Source organism: Mus caroli, unplaced genomic scaffold (genome assembly GCF_978045245.1).
Source record: "Mus caroli unplaced genomic scaffold, Mus_caroli_1 scaffold_4, whole genome shotgun sequence".
Classification (NCBI taxonomy): Eukaryota; Metazoa; Chordata; class Mammalia; order Rodentia; family Muridae; genus Mus; species Mus caroli.
In genome coordinates, this window is record NW_028227259.1 from 123,435,611 (window position 1) to 123,453,598 (window position 17,988).

A 17,988-nucleotide genomic window follows, 5' to 3' on the forward strand; every position below is an offset into this window, starting at 1 on the left:
AATGAGACGCCATATAGCTGCGGTAATCTATCTGCAGACAAGGGTGGCTCATTATATATAATAAAAAAGCCTATGAAACAGAATCCACCGGATGTCCCTGCTGCGGGGAATGGGACACTGGGCTTGATTTATGACCCAGCTCTTAGAAAAGTTTGAAGCGTAGTCAAACATTCACTCGTCCGTAGTTTATGTATATATGTGTGTTGTATACAGGCATAATTTTACATCTTGCCTTTGTCTGTCTTGTAACAGAGTCTCTCTATCGAGCCCTGGCTGTCCTGGAACTCACTCTGTTAGACCAGGTGGGCTGGCCTCGAACTCACAAAGATTCCCCCTGCCTCTGCCTCCCGAGCGCTGGGATTAAAGGTGTGCACCGGCCATCACTGGAAAGAGAGGCCCATTGGACTTGTAAACTTTATATGCCCCAGTACAGGGGAACGCCAGGGCCAAAAAGTGGGAGTGGGTGGGTAGGGGAGTGGGGGGGAGGGTATGGGGGACTTTGGGGATAGCACTGGAAATGTAAATGAGGAAAATACCTAATAAAAATATTTTTTAAAAAAAGGGTGTGCACCACCATACCCAGAGCCACACCTCTGTTTGGCTGATAAGAAATACTCAGAGGTGACTAATACTGACAATGTACTTGCTTTTGTGTGTGGAACTCGTGCATTTTAATTAAAAAACAAAAACAGCTAGAAAGCACATATGGGGCAGAAACTTCCTAGTGGGAGATTTACTCCCCCATGTTTGCGGACAGTATATGTATTGCACAGATGTTACTTATAATTATGGCTTACTTCTCTTCTGTTGTCATAGTTATGATGCTGTGTATAACATATATAATATAGGTCTGCTGAATCTCTGTTTTCTAGTTTTTATTTGCATGGGTAACATATATATATATGTTTCTTGCTGTTTTTTTCCTCCTTTTGGGCACAGAGTCTCACTACATAGCCCAGGCTATCTTCCAATGCCTGATCCTCCTGCCTTAGCCTCCTGAGTGTTGAACTCACAGGCCTATACCATCTTACCTGTCTTGTTTCTGGCTTTACACAATGATCCACAAATTGGTTGGGCAAAATTAAAAGGTATTCCTCATAACACAGTGAAAAGACGCATAAGCATCTGGGTCACTGTGAAAATACAGGCGGGTCACCCGTGCACCCTCTGAGACAGCTAGCTGCCCACGGGAGATCGAAAAATCCACAAGTCACTCGAATCTACATTGACACATAACCACACCACTGGGGAGTGTGACACCCACCTGCGTGTTAACCCAGCCATGTACATACATAAGGCTCCTGAGCCACTCCACTTAAAGCCCCTGTGTCCTGATCCTAAGGACCAGGTCTCTCACCGCTATGGCACTTGGCCGGTGTGTTTCTTGGAGTGTGGGGACCTAGCCTGTCACCCACCTCTGTGCAGAAACTGGATGTGGCAGGAACTTGGTATTAATTTGCAGAGAAAACCCCAGGGAATATGCAGCCCCCGATTGGTCTGCAGGGCACCGCCCTGCCTTATGGTGGCAGAGTAGTCAGGGATTCGGTCTGCCAGCTATGAGGGCTCTCTGGGACCCGGCTGGGCACCCTCCAGCTCGCACATGCCCTGAGGGCTAAGCTTAGGACAGCCTGTTTGTTCCTCTTCTGCCCTCCAAGTGGACTGGGAGACCGGGAGGGGGAGGGGGGCAGGACGGGGGAGCAGTTCACTGGGACTTCCTATTTGCTAAAAGCTGCCGGTTCCCACAAATCCCAAAATAGAGTCCCTGGCAGAGATGTGGACTCTGAAACACAGAGACAGCTGCGAAGAAAAAGTGGGAGGGAGTGGGTAAGAGGGCCAGCAGCTTCTGCCTGGAGCTTCAGAGGGATTTGTGGGGCCTGCGGACGCGGAGGGGAGTTCTCCATAGCGTTATCCCCTTGTCTCCACAAGCACCCCGATTTAACCTCATCCGATAATGTTCCAGAATGCTCCACAGAGAGGCTCGGTGTTTCTTCCCACTCACCAGAAGTTCTTCTCGGAGTTCAGTTGAAAGTCTACATGAGGCAGCCATTTCCGTCCAAGGTCACACAGCCTCTTGATCGACTAGGACATAAATTCACCCTCGTTTTTATCTGAGCAGATCCGCAACCTTTTTAACATATGATTTCTACCTAGCTTTCCTGGTTTGAGCACTATGGTGAGCAGAGGGACCAACTAGATGCTGCCCACCCAGACTTGAAGGAGCCATCACCCACATGGCAGAGGGGAGCTCTGAAATGACAGGTTCCTAGAGAGGAGAGTTATTTTTCTTGGTGTCATGATTAAGACAAGCAAACACACATGACCAAGGACCAGCTAGTTGGCTCAGTAGAACTAAGTTCAATTCCGAGGATCTACTTGATTACTTGATAAAAAGCGAGAACTGACTGTCCTATGTTGTCTTCTGACTTCTGGTCTTGAACCTTGGCCTGAGCACACACACGCACCATACACATAGACATATCACACACATATACCACACATATGCCATACACACACACACACACACACACACACACACACCACATACCACACACACAGATACACCACATACCATAAATATACCACACATACAATACACAAATTCATACACACACATAGACATACCAAACACCGCATACACATATGCATACCACACACATAGACATACCACACACAACACATACACCACATATATACTATACATACATACATACACCATATCGCCCCCCCCCCAGAGCACGTAAATATAATTTTTAAATCCAGGCTTAGATTTGTTACCCAAGGTGGACAGGTAGCACTTGGGTCTCAGTGGGACAGCAAGTTATAGGCAAAAAAGGAGGTGTGAGGGAGACAGCTCCATCAGAAAACACTTGCATTACAAGCACTGCCACCCGAATTCAGCCCACAGAGTTCATGTAAAAACAAATTCAGGCACAGCGACACAGGCTTGTAATCCCAGCATCAGGGAGGTGGAAACGGGTAGATTTCTGGCCAGCCAGTCTCCACTTATTGGTGAGTTCCAGGCCAGTGGGAGACCCTAACCCCCACCTCCAATAAAATCAAGGCGGATGACTTCTGAGGAATGACATCTGAAGCTGCTCTCTTGTCTCTACATGGAGGAGACACAGGAGACATGTAAACACACACACATACACACACACACAAAGTAAACTAGAGATAGAGTCAGCCCTGATTGTGGCTGTCACTGTGAAGACTAGATGGCTCAGAAAACAAAATAAAACAAAGCAAGCAAGCAAGCAAACAAACAAACAAACAACAATGAACACAGGGAGTGGAGCCAGGGCAGTGCCTGGAGCCCAAAGCTCAGACTGAAGACTTTCTCTGCAGCCAGCATCCCAGCTCCACTCCCAACAGCCCCACCCATCCCAGTCAGGTGTGGGAAGCCGTTGCAGAGTGGCAGTTGCAGAGTGGCAGTTGCAGAGTGGCAGTTGCAGAGTGGCAGTTACAGAGTGGCAGTTGCAGAGTGGCAGTTGCAGAGTGGCAGTTGGCTACTGCTGGCCACCACACATACATAGGCAGTAAAGGTTCTTTTGCCAAGATAAGGTTTTGAGAATTAACCAAAGTTAACCAATCAGATGAGAGACAAGTTAACCAATCAGATGAGAGACAAGTTAACCAATCAGATGAGAGAGAACGCCTCTCCTAGGCCTATATAAGCAGCACCAGTTCTGGGCTTGGGGTCTCTTCACCTCTGCAATCAAGCTCTCCCAATAAACGTGTGCGGAAGGATCCTGTTGCAGCGTCGTTCTTCCTGGCCAGTTGGGCGCGCGCAAGAGTCAGGGGAGAAGGCACAGCTGGAGGATGGGATGCCTAAAGTTCCTAGTGAGGTTGAGCATCATCCACCCACTGCTCCCTCCACGCTCTTCCCAGGGCATGGACCGTCATCCACAAGAGGATGGGCTGTGAGGGAGACATCAAGCTGACACTCAGGAGGGAAAGCCCCTCCTCCCCACCCCACCCCACCCCACCCCGGTGGGATGCTGAAGAGGAAGAGTTGTGTGGACATGGGCAGCTGCTGATCTCTCTGCCTCAGATTTGTATCTGAGCACGGGAACATTGAGCCAGGGTCTCACAGACTCACTGCTCATGGGGTGCTAAGAGAAACGGCCTTAGTAAATGCTGGCTTCGGCTAGAACCAGAGAAGGAGGATATCTCGGCCGCAGCTGTACAGCCAGCGCCTGGCAGAAACACCCAAGTCTATCCAATTGTCTTTAGAGCCTAGCTGAGGACATAAACAGCTGCCTTTGCTTGGGGTGGAGGGTGGGGGGTGCCCTCTCTTTCCCTCTGGCTTTGTGCTCTGGAAACTGCCTCCCCTCCTCAGGGCTGGGAAGCCTTCCATTACTCTGTTCCCAGACAGGGAACACTTCGTTTTTTGAGTCCCTGCTTTGAGTGGGGCCAGAGCTTTTGCAGAGACCAGCCAGGCTACCCAGCCTCTCATGCCTCTGTGGATTCCTTTCTCTCAGCATGTCAGGGTGACAGAGACCAGCCCAGGCCTGGCAGGCCTGGACACTGTCTGCCCAGGACTCCCTTTAGGCAGAGCTCCGACAACACTGGGGGTGCTGGCCACTGGTGGGCATCTGGGTGAGAAATGCGGTGACAGTCTTGACTGCCACCTTCTTTTCAGAAAGCACCATGTTTCATCTTTTGCTGTTCCAGGGAGGGCTTCTCTTGGCTCTTTTACAGCTATGGACATGGAGGCTTAGGGATGTCAAGGCATTTGCCCCATGGCGCACAGCTCAAAGGGTCACCATGGTACAAGACAATTTGGGACATTTTCTTCCTTTCTTGTTCCGTGCCAATGGCCTGCTGAGAAATGAGCAACCAACCCAAGAGTGAAAGGCCATTTTGCCCTGCCCCTAATTAACAAGCTTGATATAACATATGCAAATATATATTAAAATATTGGCTTTTTTTGAAGCTCAAAATAGGGCCCTTCAGAAAACTCCAGTCCTGTTTATTTCCCAAACCCCGGGCATTTAAATACCAGTTACTAGCCCATAAAGTCTATTTTATGACTTACTAATAGTTTTTACCGTAATTTATTCTTTACCCAAATAAACGCCTAAAAATGAAGAAAATGGAAATCACTATTCTATTGGAAACGACTTTGAGGTGGCACTGACCAGGATGGAGTCTAGAGGAAACTGTAAGAAAGCCTACAGGGAGGTTCCATGCACATCTGGGGCTCTTGGATGGGATCTGCTGACCTAAGGCCAGGAGGGATCAGATGGGTCCTGCCCTGATATCAGCATGATCTCTCCTCTGACTTAGGGACCTTAAACTGCAACAGGAAGGCAACACACTCAAAGGTCAGACACCTTTTGGGGCCATTATTCTGCCTTCCAAATTCACCAGAACGAACGCAGATGTTCTGGGTAGAGTAAGAGAAAGTAGGGGAAGGGAAGGAGGGAGTGAGAGAAAGAGGGAAGGGGGAAGGGAAGGGAAGGTAGGGAAGGAATGAGGGAGGGAGGAAAGGAGGGATGGAAGACGGAGAGGGGGAGGGAGGGGCGGGGGGAGGAGGAAAGGAGAGAGGGGAAGAAGGAAGGGAGGGAAGAAGGAAGGGAGAGAGGGAGGAAAGGAGGGATGGAAGGAAGGGGAGGGAAGAGGAAAGGGAGGAGGGATGAGGAGCTGATGTGCAAGGGGGTGTGGGTTCACAGATCATTTAACAGAGATGGTCTCAACCTCTTTAATGCCCCCACGCTTTAATACAGTTCCTTGTGTCAAGCCACCCCCACCATAAAGTTATTTTGTTGCTACTTCATAACTGTGATTTTGTTGCTGCATTGAATCACAGTGTAACTGTCTGATATGGACCCTTGGGTTTAGACTCATTGATGACGCACTCTTTGGCTGACGCCTGGTTCTCCCGCCCTGCCTTAGGGCCAGGCGACTGGCTTTGGAAGTACCTGGCTCCTTCACCCTGCTTCCAAATCCATGCTGGAAAACATCACGAAATGTCTCAAGCTGAAAAATATGTAAGATCCATACCTCCTCTTCCCTCACCCCCATTGTTGATGTATATACTTTGCTTAAATGTCTGTGCCTGCGTCCACTGTGCAGTGTGGTGAGAGGGGTCAGAGATCAACTTTGGGGAGCTGGGTCTCCTTCTAGCACGTGATGGGAACCAAACTCACAGAACCTGCTAAGCCAGTGTACTGACCCTTCATCTTTTTGTTTGTTTTGATACCTAGAGATTCCCAGACCTATGTTTTCTGCTTCCAGCCTCGTGCCTGCCCAGTGGGAAGAGATTCCCCAAAGCCTTTTGCTCCATACAGTGGACTGCCTCCCGGTGACCCCAGGAGACATGCACAGCAGAGTGTGTGTCTGAGGCTCTAGGCCACTGGCTTCTCTCTCTGGCAGGCCTGGTCTCTCGCCCTTTGCTAACTGCTTTGATCCTCTCACTTTGTAAAAAAGTTCCACAACACCAGTGGGTCCCCCTCGGGCTTTAACCTTGCAACCCAGTTGGCCCTTGTAAAAAAGTGGGGGTGTGGGCCAGAAGGAAGCCAAGCAAACAGGCACACAGGCGCACGCCTGCCTCCAGAGCTGCCCTGGCTCTGTTCCTTTAATGGTTCCCTCCCAGGACTCTCACGATCAAAAAAAGACAAATAAAAGCCTTTTTACAAGATGGCAGTGCTGTGGTCAGGTCCTGACTTCAGGGGCAGTAAACACTTCCTTCCCGATCTGGCTTTCTGCAACTGGCCGGCTGCTTCTTGAGGCCCCCTGCCTCTTTCATCTTTGCCAAGTTCCCCTTCCTTCCCCCAGCCCCAAATCCAGCCCCTGCTGCTCAATCATCTGTTCTTGCTCTCTTCCTGTCCTGTCCCATGAGGCTACTGTGGGGTCCAGGTGGATTCAGCATTTGGGAACGGATCAGACCCATGCGCTGAGCTGCTAATGGAAAAGAAGCCTGATAAGTCAGATGAAGGCTGGGAAGGCAGCTCCACAGAGAGCTGGGAAGTCAGGTGTGTGTTTGTGTGTGTGTGTGTTTGTGTGTGTGTTGTGTGTGTGTGTAGTGTGTTTGTGTTATATGTCTGTGTAGTATGTGGTGTGTTTGTGAGTGCAGCGTGTGTGTGGTATGTGTGGTGTGTGTGGTGTATATATTATATGTTGTGTTGAGTATATGTTGTATGTGTATGCTGTGTGCAATGTGTGTGCTCTGTGTGTATGTTTGGTGTGTGTGCTCTGTGTGTGTGTGGTATATGTTGTATGTAGTGTGGTGTGTCTATTATATGTATATGTTGTGTGTGGTATGTATGTTCTCTGTGTATATGCTGTGTATGCTCTATGTTGTATGTCATGGTGTGTGTGTGTGTATGCATGTGTGTATAGGTCAGAAGTCAACTTAGATATCTTCTTCAGTCTCTCACTACTTCCTGTTTTGACACTAAATCACTCACTAAATCTGAGGTCACTGTTGACTAGACTGGCTGGCCAGTGGAGCCCAGGGCTCCGCTCCCTCTGCCTCTCCAGTTCTGAGATTACACACACACACATGCACATGTGCTGCACTTGGCTTTGCGTGTGGTTGATGGGAATCCGAACTCAGTTCCACACACTTATGCAGCTAACAGTTAACTAATGGATCCATCTTGCCAACATTAGCGTAGTTAGGAGAGATTTCCTCATCTTATCCTGACTGACAGATACCTGTGTGGCTTGATGAAGGTTGTTATGTGCCTGAAGCCCTAAAGTTGCAGACTATTAACTTCTCAAGGGCACATTTATTTAATCCACAAGTGATTCCCCGCTGAATATGAGCAAGCTAGCTTTGGCTGTGTAACAAATATCTCCCAAACTTACTGGCTGAAAAAGCCCATCACTTACAGATTCTTTGAGTCACGGATTCCAGCTAAGCTCAGCTGGGATTCCTTCCAGGCTTGGCTAGACTCAGGTGTTTACAGGCAGCTGTGGGGGTAGCTGGTGCCAGCTCACCTAGGACACCTCAGCTGGTGCCCATCCTTCCTGTGCATGCCCTGGTTCCCTCTAGCAGGGCACTCGGTCTTGTTATTACCCTGGTTGAGTTCCAGGAGTAAACGCAACGGAGCCAGGCTTGAAGCCAAGGCTCAGAACTGCCACTCATCCCCTGAGTTGCAGCCTGGTAGCCAGAACAAACCACAGAGCCCGCTCACGTTCAGTGGAGGTGGGAAGATCCTCTGCAGCATTCAGTGCGGCAGTTGTGACACTCACAGTCAAAACCTTATGGGAAAGGAAAATGGTTAAGGTCACTCGTGTACTCTAATGCATGGCTTATTCTCGGGATGCTCAGTCCTGCTTACAGCCCCATTGTCTCAGTTACTTTTCTATTGCTTTGAAGATACACCATGACCAAGGACATGCACTCCTGTTTCTAGAGGGTAGTAGGGTCCATGACCATCATGGGGACCATAGCAGCAGACAGTCAGGCATGGCACCAGAGAGAGAGAGAGAGCCCACACAGAAATGGCATGGGCTTTCGAAACCTCTAAGTCTGTCCCTAGGGACATCTCCTCCAATGAGGCCACTCCTCCTAATCCTTCCCAAACAGTTCCACCTACAGGGATGAGGGATTCAAATGTATGAACCTGTTGGGGAACCCTGTCATTCAAATCATGAGAAGGTCACATGAAAAGACACTGATGGACAGCTAAGGATCAGGGAGAGTCTATGACTGTATGGGTTTCCTCCTGGGAATTCTGGTTCTGTTTTGATTTTGTTGTTGTTTTGCTTTATGTGTGTGTATGTAAAATGGGTTTCATGTAGCCCAGGATATCTTCAAACTCACAATGTAGCTGAGGATGGCCTTGAACCTCTGGTCCTCCTGTCTTTACCTTCAGTGTGCCAAATAGCACGCACTACTGTTTTTGGCTCCCTCTTTGGGTGTTTTTTTTTTTGTTTTTGTTTTTGTTTTTTGTTTGTTTGTTTGTTTACGTTTTTAGATTTATTTTTGTTTTAAAATTTTGATTAAGAGAGCTAGCACGCAGTAGCTACAGAGTCCAAAAGGGGCTGTTAGATCCCCCTGGAGCCTGAACAACTGCCTGACGTAGGTTCTGGAAATTAACAGGGGTCCTCTGCAAGAACACCATGCACTCTTAAATGCTGAGCCATCTCTCCAGCCCCATATTAGGGTGTTTCAATGGGAGGAAGGCTGGGCAGAAGAATTTATCTCTGTGGTTACTGCAAACTTATCACTGAGAGTCCTCCCATCCAAAGGCACAAAACTGCCCTCCCTTCCCCAATTGCTGAGAGTGTTTTCTTTCAGTCATTTTTCTCTCTAAATATATATATATATATATATATATATATATATATATATATGTTTTTTCCTCATCCATTACTGCCTATTGATTTTTTTTTAAAAATTAGTTTATATATGTGAATACACCATTGCTGTCTTCAGACACACCAGAAGAGGGCATCAGATCCCATTACAGATGGTTGTGAGCCACCATGTGGTTGCTGGGAATTGAACTCAGCGCTTCTGGAAGACCAGTCAGTGCTCTTAACCCCTGAGCCATCTCTCTAGCTTCATCTCTCCAGCCCCCTGCCTCATGACTTGAATATGCCATCTGCCTGGTGGAGTTTTAAAGGTTCCTTTTATATACTGTCACACCAAGTAGCATAATATTCTGCCACACCCATGAAAATTTTTGCCGAAGAGTGAGTCCATCTTAAATCAGGTATTTAGAATTATAGTCGGACACCTCGAGAGGATGGGGTTCACTCTGGGTTCTGTTTGACTGTCTTGTTTGTAGGCAGGAGGCGTTGATGGGCAGATGAGAGTACAGGTTCCTTTGGTTGTGTTGTTTGTCCACAAGACAGGGCAGATCAGACCCCTCCTCCCTGGGTCCCGGTGGGCACCAGGTGATTCTCCCGGGTTTGGGAAGAGATCGCTATTGGGGTCTTGACAAAGTACACATGGGTCTTGCTTGGGGTTGGCTCAGGCTGAGGTAGCACTGGGGCTGTTAAATCCACCCCAAACCACAAGCTAGGGGGCAGTGCCCCAGGGTCTAATCATTCATTCCCTTCCAATCTCCTACCTTCCTGGAATCCAGCAACCATGACTGGACGCTGCATCGCTAGAAAATGGGCCTCTTGGTTTCTCAGAACTGAGAAATCTCAGGAATAAAAGCAAAGCAAAGCACCACTGGTTTTGAATGTGGTTGTGGAATGACTTCCCAGGCCAGCCATCCCCACCGCCACTGCTGGATTACTACCACTATGATGTGAAGATGTCAGATCCAAGTCTACCCACAGTGGGGCTAAAGATCTCACAGGTTTGTACCCTGAAGGCCAAGTCTCCAGACACCTATGGAACTCAATGCCTTCAGTCCTCTGGGCCTCTGTTTACCAATCTGTAAAATGTAGGAATGACATAAATTGATTCCGGGCACTGTTCAGAGTGATTTTACAGTGGAAGCCTTTCCCAGTCTTCTGTCAACCCACGGCAGGGCCCCACTGAATGCACAAGACAACTGAAGTCTGACACTAGAAAAGGTACTGTGCCCAGTTCCTGTCACCTAGAAGTGACCTGAGGTACCAGAAGCACCATGGTACCCCACTATAGGGAAGCGCCATGACACTCACAGGGACTGCCACTGCTTGTTTAACTGTCTAACTTCTCCATGGACTGTAAGCTCCAAGACACCAGGCCTTGGCTGCTACTCAGTACGGCCCTAGAACCCATAACCGCCCTCTCCAAAGAGGCTGCTCAGTAAGTGGCTGTCAAATGCAGAAACGAATGTGTGGATGAATGAATGAATGAATGAATGAATTTCAAACTCCAACTCCTCCCTCTATTCCTTCACCTGGCCAGACAGGGTTTTGCATGAACGAACTCATCATTACTAAAACCAGGCAGTTCTTGTGTGATAATCTGGCCACTGAAAACAGAGACGCCCCATTCTGTAGCTTAAGCACCTTTCTTTCTGATTTCCCATTCCCCCTTGCCCTTGACAACAAAGACATTAGATGCAAAATCCCTGCAAACTTGATTTAATACCCAAGTTCAGAGAGAGAGAGAGAGAGAGAGAGAGAGAGAGAACACATGCTTGCCATAGCTGTGAACTTGTCAAAAACCAAAGCACAAATCTCTTAAAGACATCACCAAACATACCGTGAGACACAAAGCTAACTTGCAGGCTGCAAAGCTGACTTCCAGGCTGCTGCATTCCAGACTTGAACTACCAGAGCAAGGCGAGCTGAATTATTCAGGGTCTAGAACAATACCGAATAAGACACAACGTAGCCTGCAAGGGAAACTACCAGCATATGGTGGAATAGTTGATTTAAATGAGCCATCGCTAATTCTCTCGATAAAGAAGGTGCCACGGGACATGTAGAGTTCCCAACAGTGAATAGGAAGAGTCTTCTCCTTGCTCTGGGGGGACCTGCAGCAGGTGGTGAAATCTTGAAGACACTAGAATTCGAAGCATATTACAGAAAACTCCAGGCAGGGTGTAGCTTAGTAGGAGAACACTTGGCTCACATGTTTTGCTTCCTGTCCCCAGCATCACACACACACACACACACACACACACACACACACACACACACACACACACATATACACATGCATACACACAGAGGTATTGCATCCTTGTTGTGCCAGCACTGAGGATGTGGGGCAGGAAAATCAGAAGTCTAAACATTAAACCAAAAGGCAGGTCAGGTGAGAGCTGACTGTCAGTCCAATATCAGAGAGACAGGGATGGGGATGGGGTGAGTGTGTGAGCTCACCCTGGGCAGCACAAAGAGAACTTGTCTCAAAACACACAGGCAAAACAGATCATAGGATTTCCTCCTTAGCCCTCTAAGCACTCTGCAAAAGGTGCCATTTGGGCCCAGCCTTGCAGACCAGGCTCTCAGCTCTGAGCCCCACTTGAGACCCTGTCTGTCTCATCCCACTCCAAGACCTGGATGAGTGGCATTTGGAATACCTACCAAAATTTACAGAGAGCAAGAGGACTGTTTGAAGACCGTCTACCTGGGGTTAGCACAGCACAGCACAGTATCCCACTTCCTTAGAAACCAGTCTCAAAGGCAAAGCTTTTAAAAATGTATGTCTATCTGTGTGTCTGCCATGGGTGTTGGGGTGGCCACAGAATCCAGAAGAGGGTATCAGAGCCCCTGGAGCTGGAGATGCAAGCATTGCCAGCTGCTGAATGTGGGTGTTGAAAACCACATTCTGCTCCCTTTGGAAGAGCAAAGGGAGCTGTTAACCGTTGAGTGTTTCCTGCAGCTGTCCTGGGGTACATCATGTTGGAATGGTGGCCTGACCCCAAGTTTAGTCTCCCACCAGCCATTAGCGTTCAGCTGTATCTTCAGCAGCCTTTAAGTGACATCACTTCACTCTCGAAGCGGAAATCAGGCTTTAAGCTGGAAAGTGACTCCCCGGGAACCCATTGGATTTGGGTCACGTGCAAGCTATCCTCCAGGGCCCCAAAGTCCGAGGTCAACCAATGACGAGCGAGGGCAGATAATCTCTGGTATTGTCGGAGATTCGGATCTCCCGGCTGAGATGAAAAGACTGGTCTCCATTTCCTTGGCTCAGTGGTCACTAAGAATGCATCTCATCTCGCACGCAGGAGCCGTGGAGCCCCCAGGCCTTGGCCTTCCTCCAGTGTACTGTGTCCTCCCTAACCGGGGCCCCAGATGGTATCTCAGGACCGCAGCAGAATGCCAGAGGCCCTTTGAAATCGCGTGGCTTCTCTTCCACGTTTGGAAGTCACTGTTGCAGCTCAGTTCAGGCAGGAGAGGGGAAGAAGGGTGGGAAGTTGCTTTCTCAGTCCGCGCCCACGGTGCTCCAAGCTTGCGAAGGGCAGGGCTGAGACAGCCCTGGGTGGCTGAACCACTGAATGGGAGAATGTCAGGCAGGGTGGAGGACAGACCCACAGATACTCAGGGACCTTGATCCAAACCAAGGCCCCCTAAGCAGAGGTAGAACAGAGATGGTGTAAAGTCAATGAAAAGCGGCCCTGCCACTGCATGCCCTGAGGAATCTGCAAGGGTTTCCTCTTCGAGCTCTCGGTTCCCTCCAGGATCCCTCCTTGACAGCCATGGTCAAGCACAGGCAGACTTTGAAAGGGAATGCGCCCTGTGACTTGCAGCGGCCTCGCTGGCTGACATTTAGATCCCAGGAAAAGTGAATTGCGAGTCAACGTTTGAAGTGTCTCTTCTCAGGAGCTTGTCATTGCTCAGGAAGAGTTTGAGGTGATGGCGGTGGTGGGGATTCAATAGCCTCACAGTTCCCAGGAGACCCTGTGATCATTTCCCAGGCACCCAGCCTATGAGCATATCCTCATACCATCAGAATGGTGTGGAAAAGTCAGAGCCTGCCACCAGTTTTGCTTCGGCCATCTTGTTTTAATGGAAGATGGTGGCGACCCCTCAAGAGCCCGCCTTCTGCTGTCTTCAGCCCCTGGAGTCTGTTCTTTATGTAGTGCCTAAAGGAAGTTCCTTAAAATGCAGGACTCCTCTTGTCTGTCACCTCTGACAGTGTCCCAATCCCCATGGGAGGTCTTATCCCCTAGCTCACCTGGATCTCTCATCCCAGACATCAGGAATGTGTTGGGTGCCGGCAAGCCCAGGACCTTTGCACCAGCTGTCTCCTCACGCTGGAATGCACTTGTGGTTGCCGGAAGAGCTCACTACGTTATGACACTCCTTACAGTGGTTAACTTCTTGCTAGAGACTGAGGTCTGGAGGCTTCCTTCATCACCCTCTTCCTTATTGCTGAGCCTGGAGCTCATTGATACCTCTAGTCTAACCAGACTACTTGCTCCAAGACCTTATCTCTATCTCCAAGTGCTGCAATCACTGGTGTGCTGAGACACACAGAGATTTTTCGTGGGAGCATGTGGAAGTCCCAGGAACCAGAACTCCAATGCTTATGTAACAAGTCTATGGAACCGTTGCCCTCAGCTCCAAGGAGAGCCCCCTTCATCCCCCCTTTTAAAAGATAGTCTTACTCTGCCATCCTGGCAGGACTAGAACTTAGTATATAGTTGAGGTTGGCCTGGAGCCCACAGAAATTCACCTGCCTCAGTCTCTTGAGTGTGGGGTTAAGGGCATGCACCATCACATGCTGTGCATTGCCACATCCTGCCAGGACAGCGATTTTCATTGTTTTCTTGGTTGTTATGTTTGACATCGAGAGAAACACTTAGCAAAGAGCAGGAGCTCTCGTTCCATAAGTCCTGTTGTATAAATGTAGGGTCAGGTGGGTGCACAGATGAGTGGGTGGCTAAGTGTGTAGGCAAATGGATGAATGGGTGGATGGGTGGATGAGTGAATAGGTGGGTGTATAGATGGATGGGTGGGTGGGTTGGTGGGTGGATGTATGTATGTATGGATGGATAGGTGGGTGGGTAGATGGATGGATGGATGAATGGATGGATGGATGGATAGGTAGATAGGTGGGTGGGTGGATGGGTAGGTCAATGGATGAGTGGTTAAATGAATGGATAGGTGGATAAGTAGATGGATGGATGGGTGGGTGGGTGGATGAATGGATGGGTGGGTGGGTGGATAGATGGATGGATGGATGGATGGATGGATGGATGGATGGATGGATAAATAGATGGGTGGGTGGGTTGATGGGTGGATGAATGGGTGGATAGATGGATGAGAGAGTGGGTAGATAGATGAATGAATGGGTGGATGGGTGGATGAATGGATGGATGAATGGGTGGATAAATGGATGGGTGGGTGGGTAGATAGATGGATGAATGGGTGGATATATGGATGAGAGAGTGAGTAGATAGATGAATGAATGAATGAATGAATGAATTTATGGGTGGGTGGGTAAATGAATGGGATGGGTAAATGGAGGGATGGATGCTGAATATATGAGAAGGAGTCCTAGAGGTGGGCAGGGTTGGGAACTATAAGATATAAGAAAGCAGTGTGGTAAAGGAGTGTAGGTTGCTGTCCCCAGAGCCCACAGAAAGTCCCTAAGGCAGTTTAGGGACTGTCCCCTCTCTATCCTGAGCAGCTGAGGCATATCAGGAATATTTGCCCCAATCTGCTACCACACAATGTGGTCATGAGGACACCTGGATGGAGCTGTGGCCTCCTGGGCGAGAGTCCTAACCACCTTAGAAGTCAGCTGGTGGAGTGGATTGCTGTAGAGGTTGTTGCTGTGTGGTAAGGCCAGGATGATGGTAATGCAGGAGAAACATTCTCCTAGCTTCAAACTTAAGCTGGTGCAGAGGAGCTTCCCATGAGCAGCACAAATAATCCCTTATTGCAGTGTTTTTAAAATGCCAAAAAAAAAAAAAAATGTGCTGAACCCTTCATAAGGAAACTCTCAGCAGTCTCCATAAAGACAAAATAGAGCCTGCTCTTGTAGACCTCAGCCTGATGTCATGGCCCTGGTCCCAATAAAACTTTATTTATAAAATTAAGTAGAGATGGGGTGTAATAATCATTCCAGGACTTGAGCGGCTGAGGAAATGGGATTACTGGACATTTAAAGCCAGCCTGGCTTACCCAGTGAGTCTCCGGCAAGCCTGGAAGGGAGAATAAGATTCTGTGTTAAAAGATGGGTCAATAACCAAACATGAGGCAGATGGGATGGCTCTGTGGATAAGGAAGCTTGCCACCAAGACTGACAACCCAAGTTTGATTCCCCAGGACCCACACAGTGGAAAAAGAGAACCGACTATTACAAGTTGTCTTTTGACCTCAATATGAACACTGAAGCCTGCACATGCATGCACATGCACAAATCTGCACACAGGTGTGCACACACAACATGCACACACACACACACACACATGTGAGCACACACAAGTTCCTTTACTGAATGCATACATAAACAAACACTTTAAATCTTGTGGTTCTGCTGCTCTGTCCTCTTCTGTAGCTCTTTCAAACCAGAAGTGACTCAGAACCTTGAAAGTTGTAGGACGTTGGTAAAAGTGGCTCCTTTGACTTTGGGAAAATGAACCTCCTGCCGTGGCCTATGCAACTCTGTGCTTCCTGAGAAGAAAGAAATTGCTCGGGCCAGGTGCCTCATGGGCTCCTGGAGTTCAAGACCCCCACCGTGGGGTGGCCCAGACTCTTGCTGTGGTTGAACTTGTCCTATGAGAGTGGAGTGCTTTGGGACTCAGGAACACAGTGCTATAAAGGGGGCAATTAAACCTATAAAACCAGGGTTTACAGGGCAGTTTATATAGCATCAGAGGCCATTTACAGCTTTCTAAGATTGGTTTAAGTAGAGGAAAAAAGGAACAGAGAGAGGAGAGCGAGCCTGAAACTTGAGCATGATTAAAAGTTCAGAGAGAACTTTTAGGAAGCAGGGTGGTCAAAACGCAAGGCTTGTTTTCTGCCTTTGTCTCTTGTAAAGTAGGGGGGCTGAGGATGGCTGTCCTATCACATTCCTCTGGTTCCCCTGTGTCCATGAAGGAAGCCCAGTCGTAGTCCTGGCTTAGAGAAGCCACAAGTCGGGCAGGTCTATGGAATAAGGGACAGACCTGTGGCGGTCTCATCAAGCCACAGGGTGGCTCGAGGCATCCAGGGGTGAGCCATGTGGAACATTTGGGTAGGATGAGGGGTTCTTTAGGGAGTGGGCTTGGAAGTGTGGTCCACCAGGCCACTCTGACCCCCTGACCTCTTTCTTTTCTTTCTGGGAGGATGCATGCTCTAGTTTCTAGACTTAAGCTTACTCTTCCTCTAGCTCTTGCATCCATCCTGTGAATTCGGTTTACTCAAACACAGCCTGGCATCTCTTCTCAGGGAACTCTCCCTTGGGGGACAGCACGCAAAGCCAGCAGGCATCGCAGCACCAGAGCTGTGTGAGTGTTCTTTTCTCATTGAGGGGAAAGAACGCAGGCAAAGGGTGAGACTTAAAAATTTAAAAAAAAAAAATTTTTTTTTTTGATAAATGATGGATAGGGGAGCTGTCCAATCAGATCTGGAATCTGGGAAGGGACACAGTTGCTCCATGACTTTCTTTAACAAAGGTTAGCTTGTATTCTTGTGTGTATGTAGTTATTTCAAAACTCATCTTGATTGATTGACTGATTGATTGTGTGTGTGTGTGTGTGTGTGTGTGTGTGTGTGTGTGTGTGTGTGTGCCTTCTTCCATACTCCACCTTACTCCTTTGTGCCAGGGTCTCTCACTGAACCTGATACCACACTGCACTCAGCAAGCCCCAGCTATCCTCCATTTCTACCCGCAAGCTCCCAGAACTGGGGTTGCAGGCACATGTAGCCGTGATTGTCTCTTTCCTCTTGGGTACTATGGACTTGAACTCAGGTCCTCATGAGTTTGAGTACATCCACTGAGCCATCATTGCCCCCATCCCCAACCCCACCCCACCCCTGAAGGTTTACTCTAGAAACAGGCTCTCTGTATGCTAGATGCCAACTCAAGGTGGGGGTGGGGGTGGGGGGTTGGGAGAAATTAAAAGGATGCCAGCCAGCCCAATGCAGCAGCTAACCACTGAAATGGTAGGCTGCCCTGGCTGCTGGGTGACTGACCACATGCTTCTCTTGTAGTGGGACTGAATTCTGCTGACTCCGCTACAAGCTTAAAATATCATGGGTCAAAAGTATATTGAGGGCCAGCAAGATGGCTCGGTAAGTAAAGGAGCTTGCTGCTAAGCCTGGCCATCTAAATTTGATCCCTGGGACTCACATGGTGAAGGAGCGAACTGACACCCATAACTTGTTCTCTGACCTCTACACACGTGCCATGGCATACACAGGCTTCCCCCAACCCTGACATGCACACAGTGTATAAGTAAATAGATGTACATTTTAAATTGTCAATACCTTGGGGGCTGTGGGGGATGGCTGCATGGGGAAAGGAGACTGCTGTGCAAATGTGAGGACTGGAGTTCAAATCCCCCCAGCACCTACTGCTAATGTCAGGATGTGATAACCTGCCTGTAATCCCGTCACACTGGGAGACAGAGATGGGAGATCCCTAGAGTGAGCTTGCTGGCAAGACCAGCCCAGAATTTAAGCTCTGGGTTCAGGTGAGAGAGC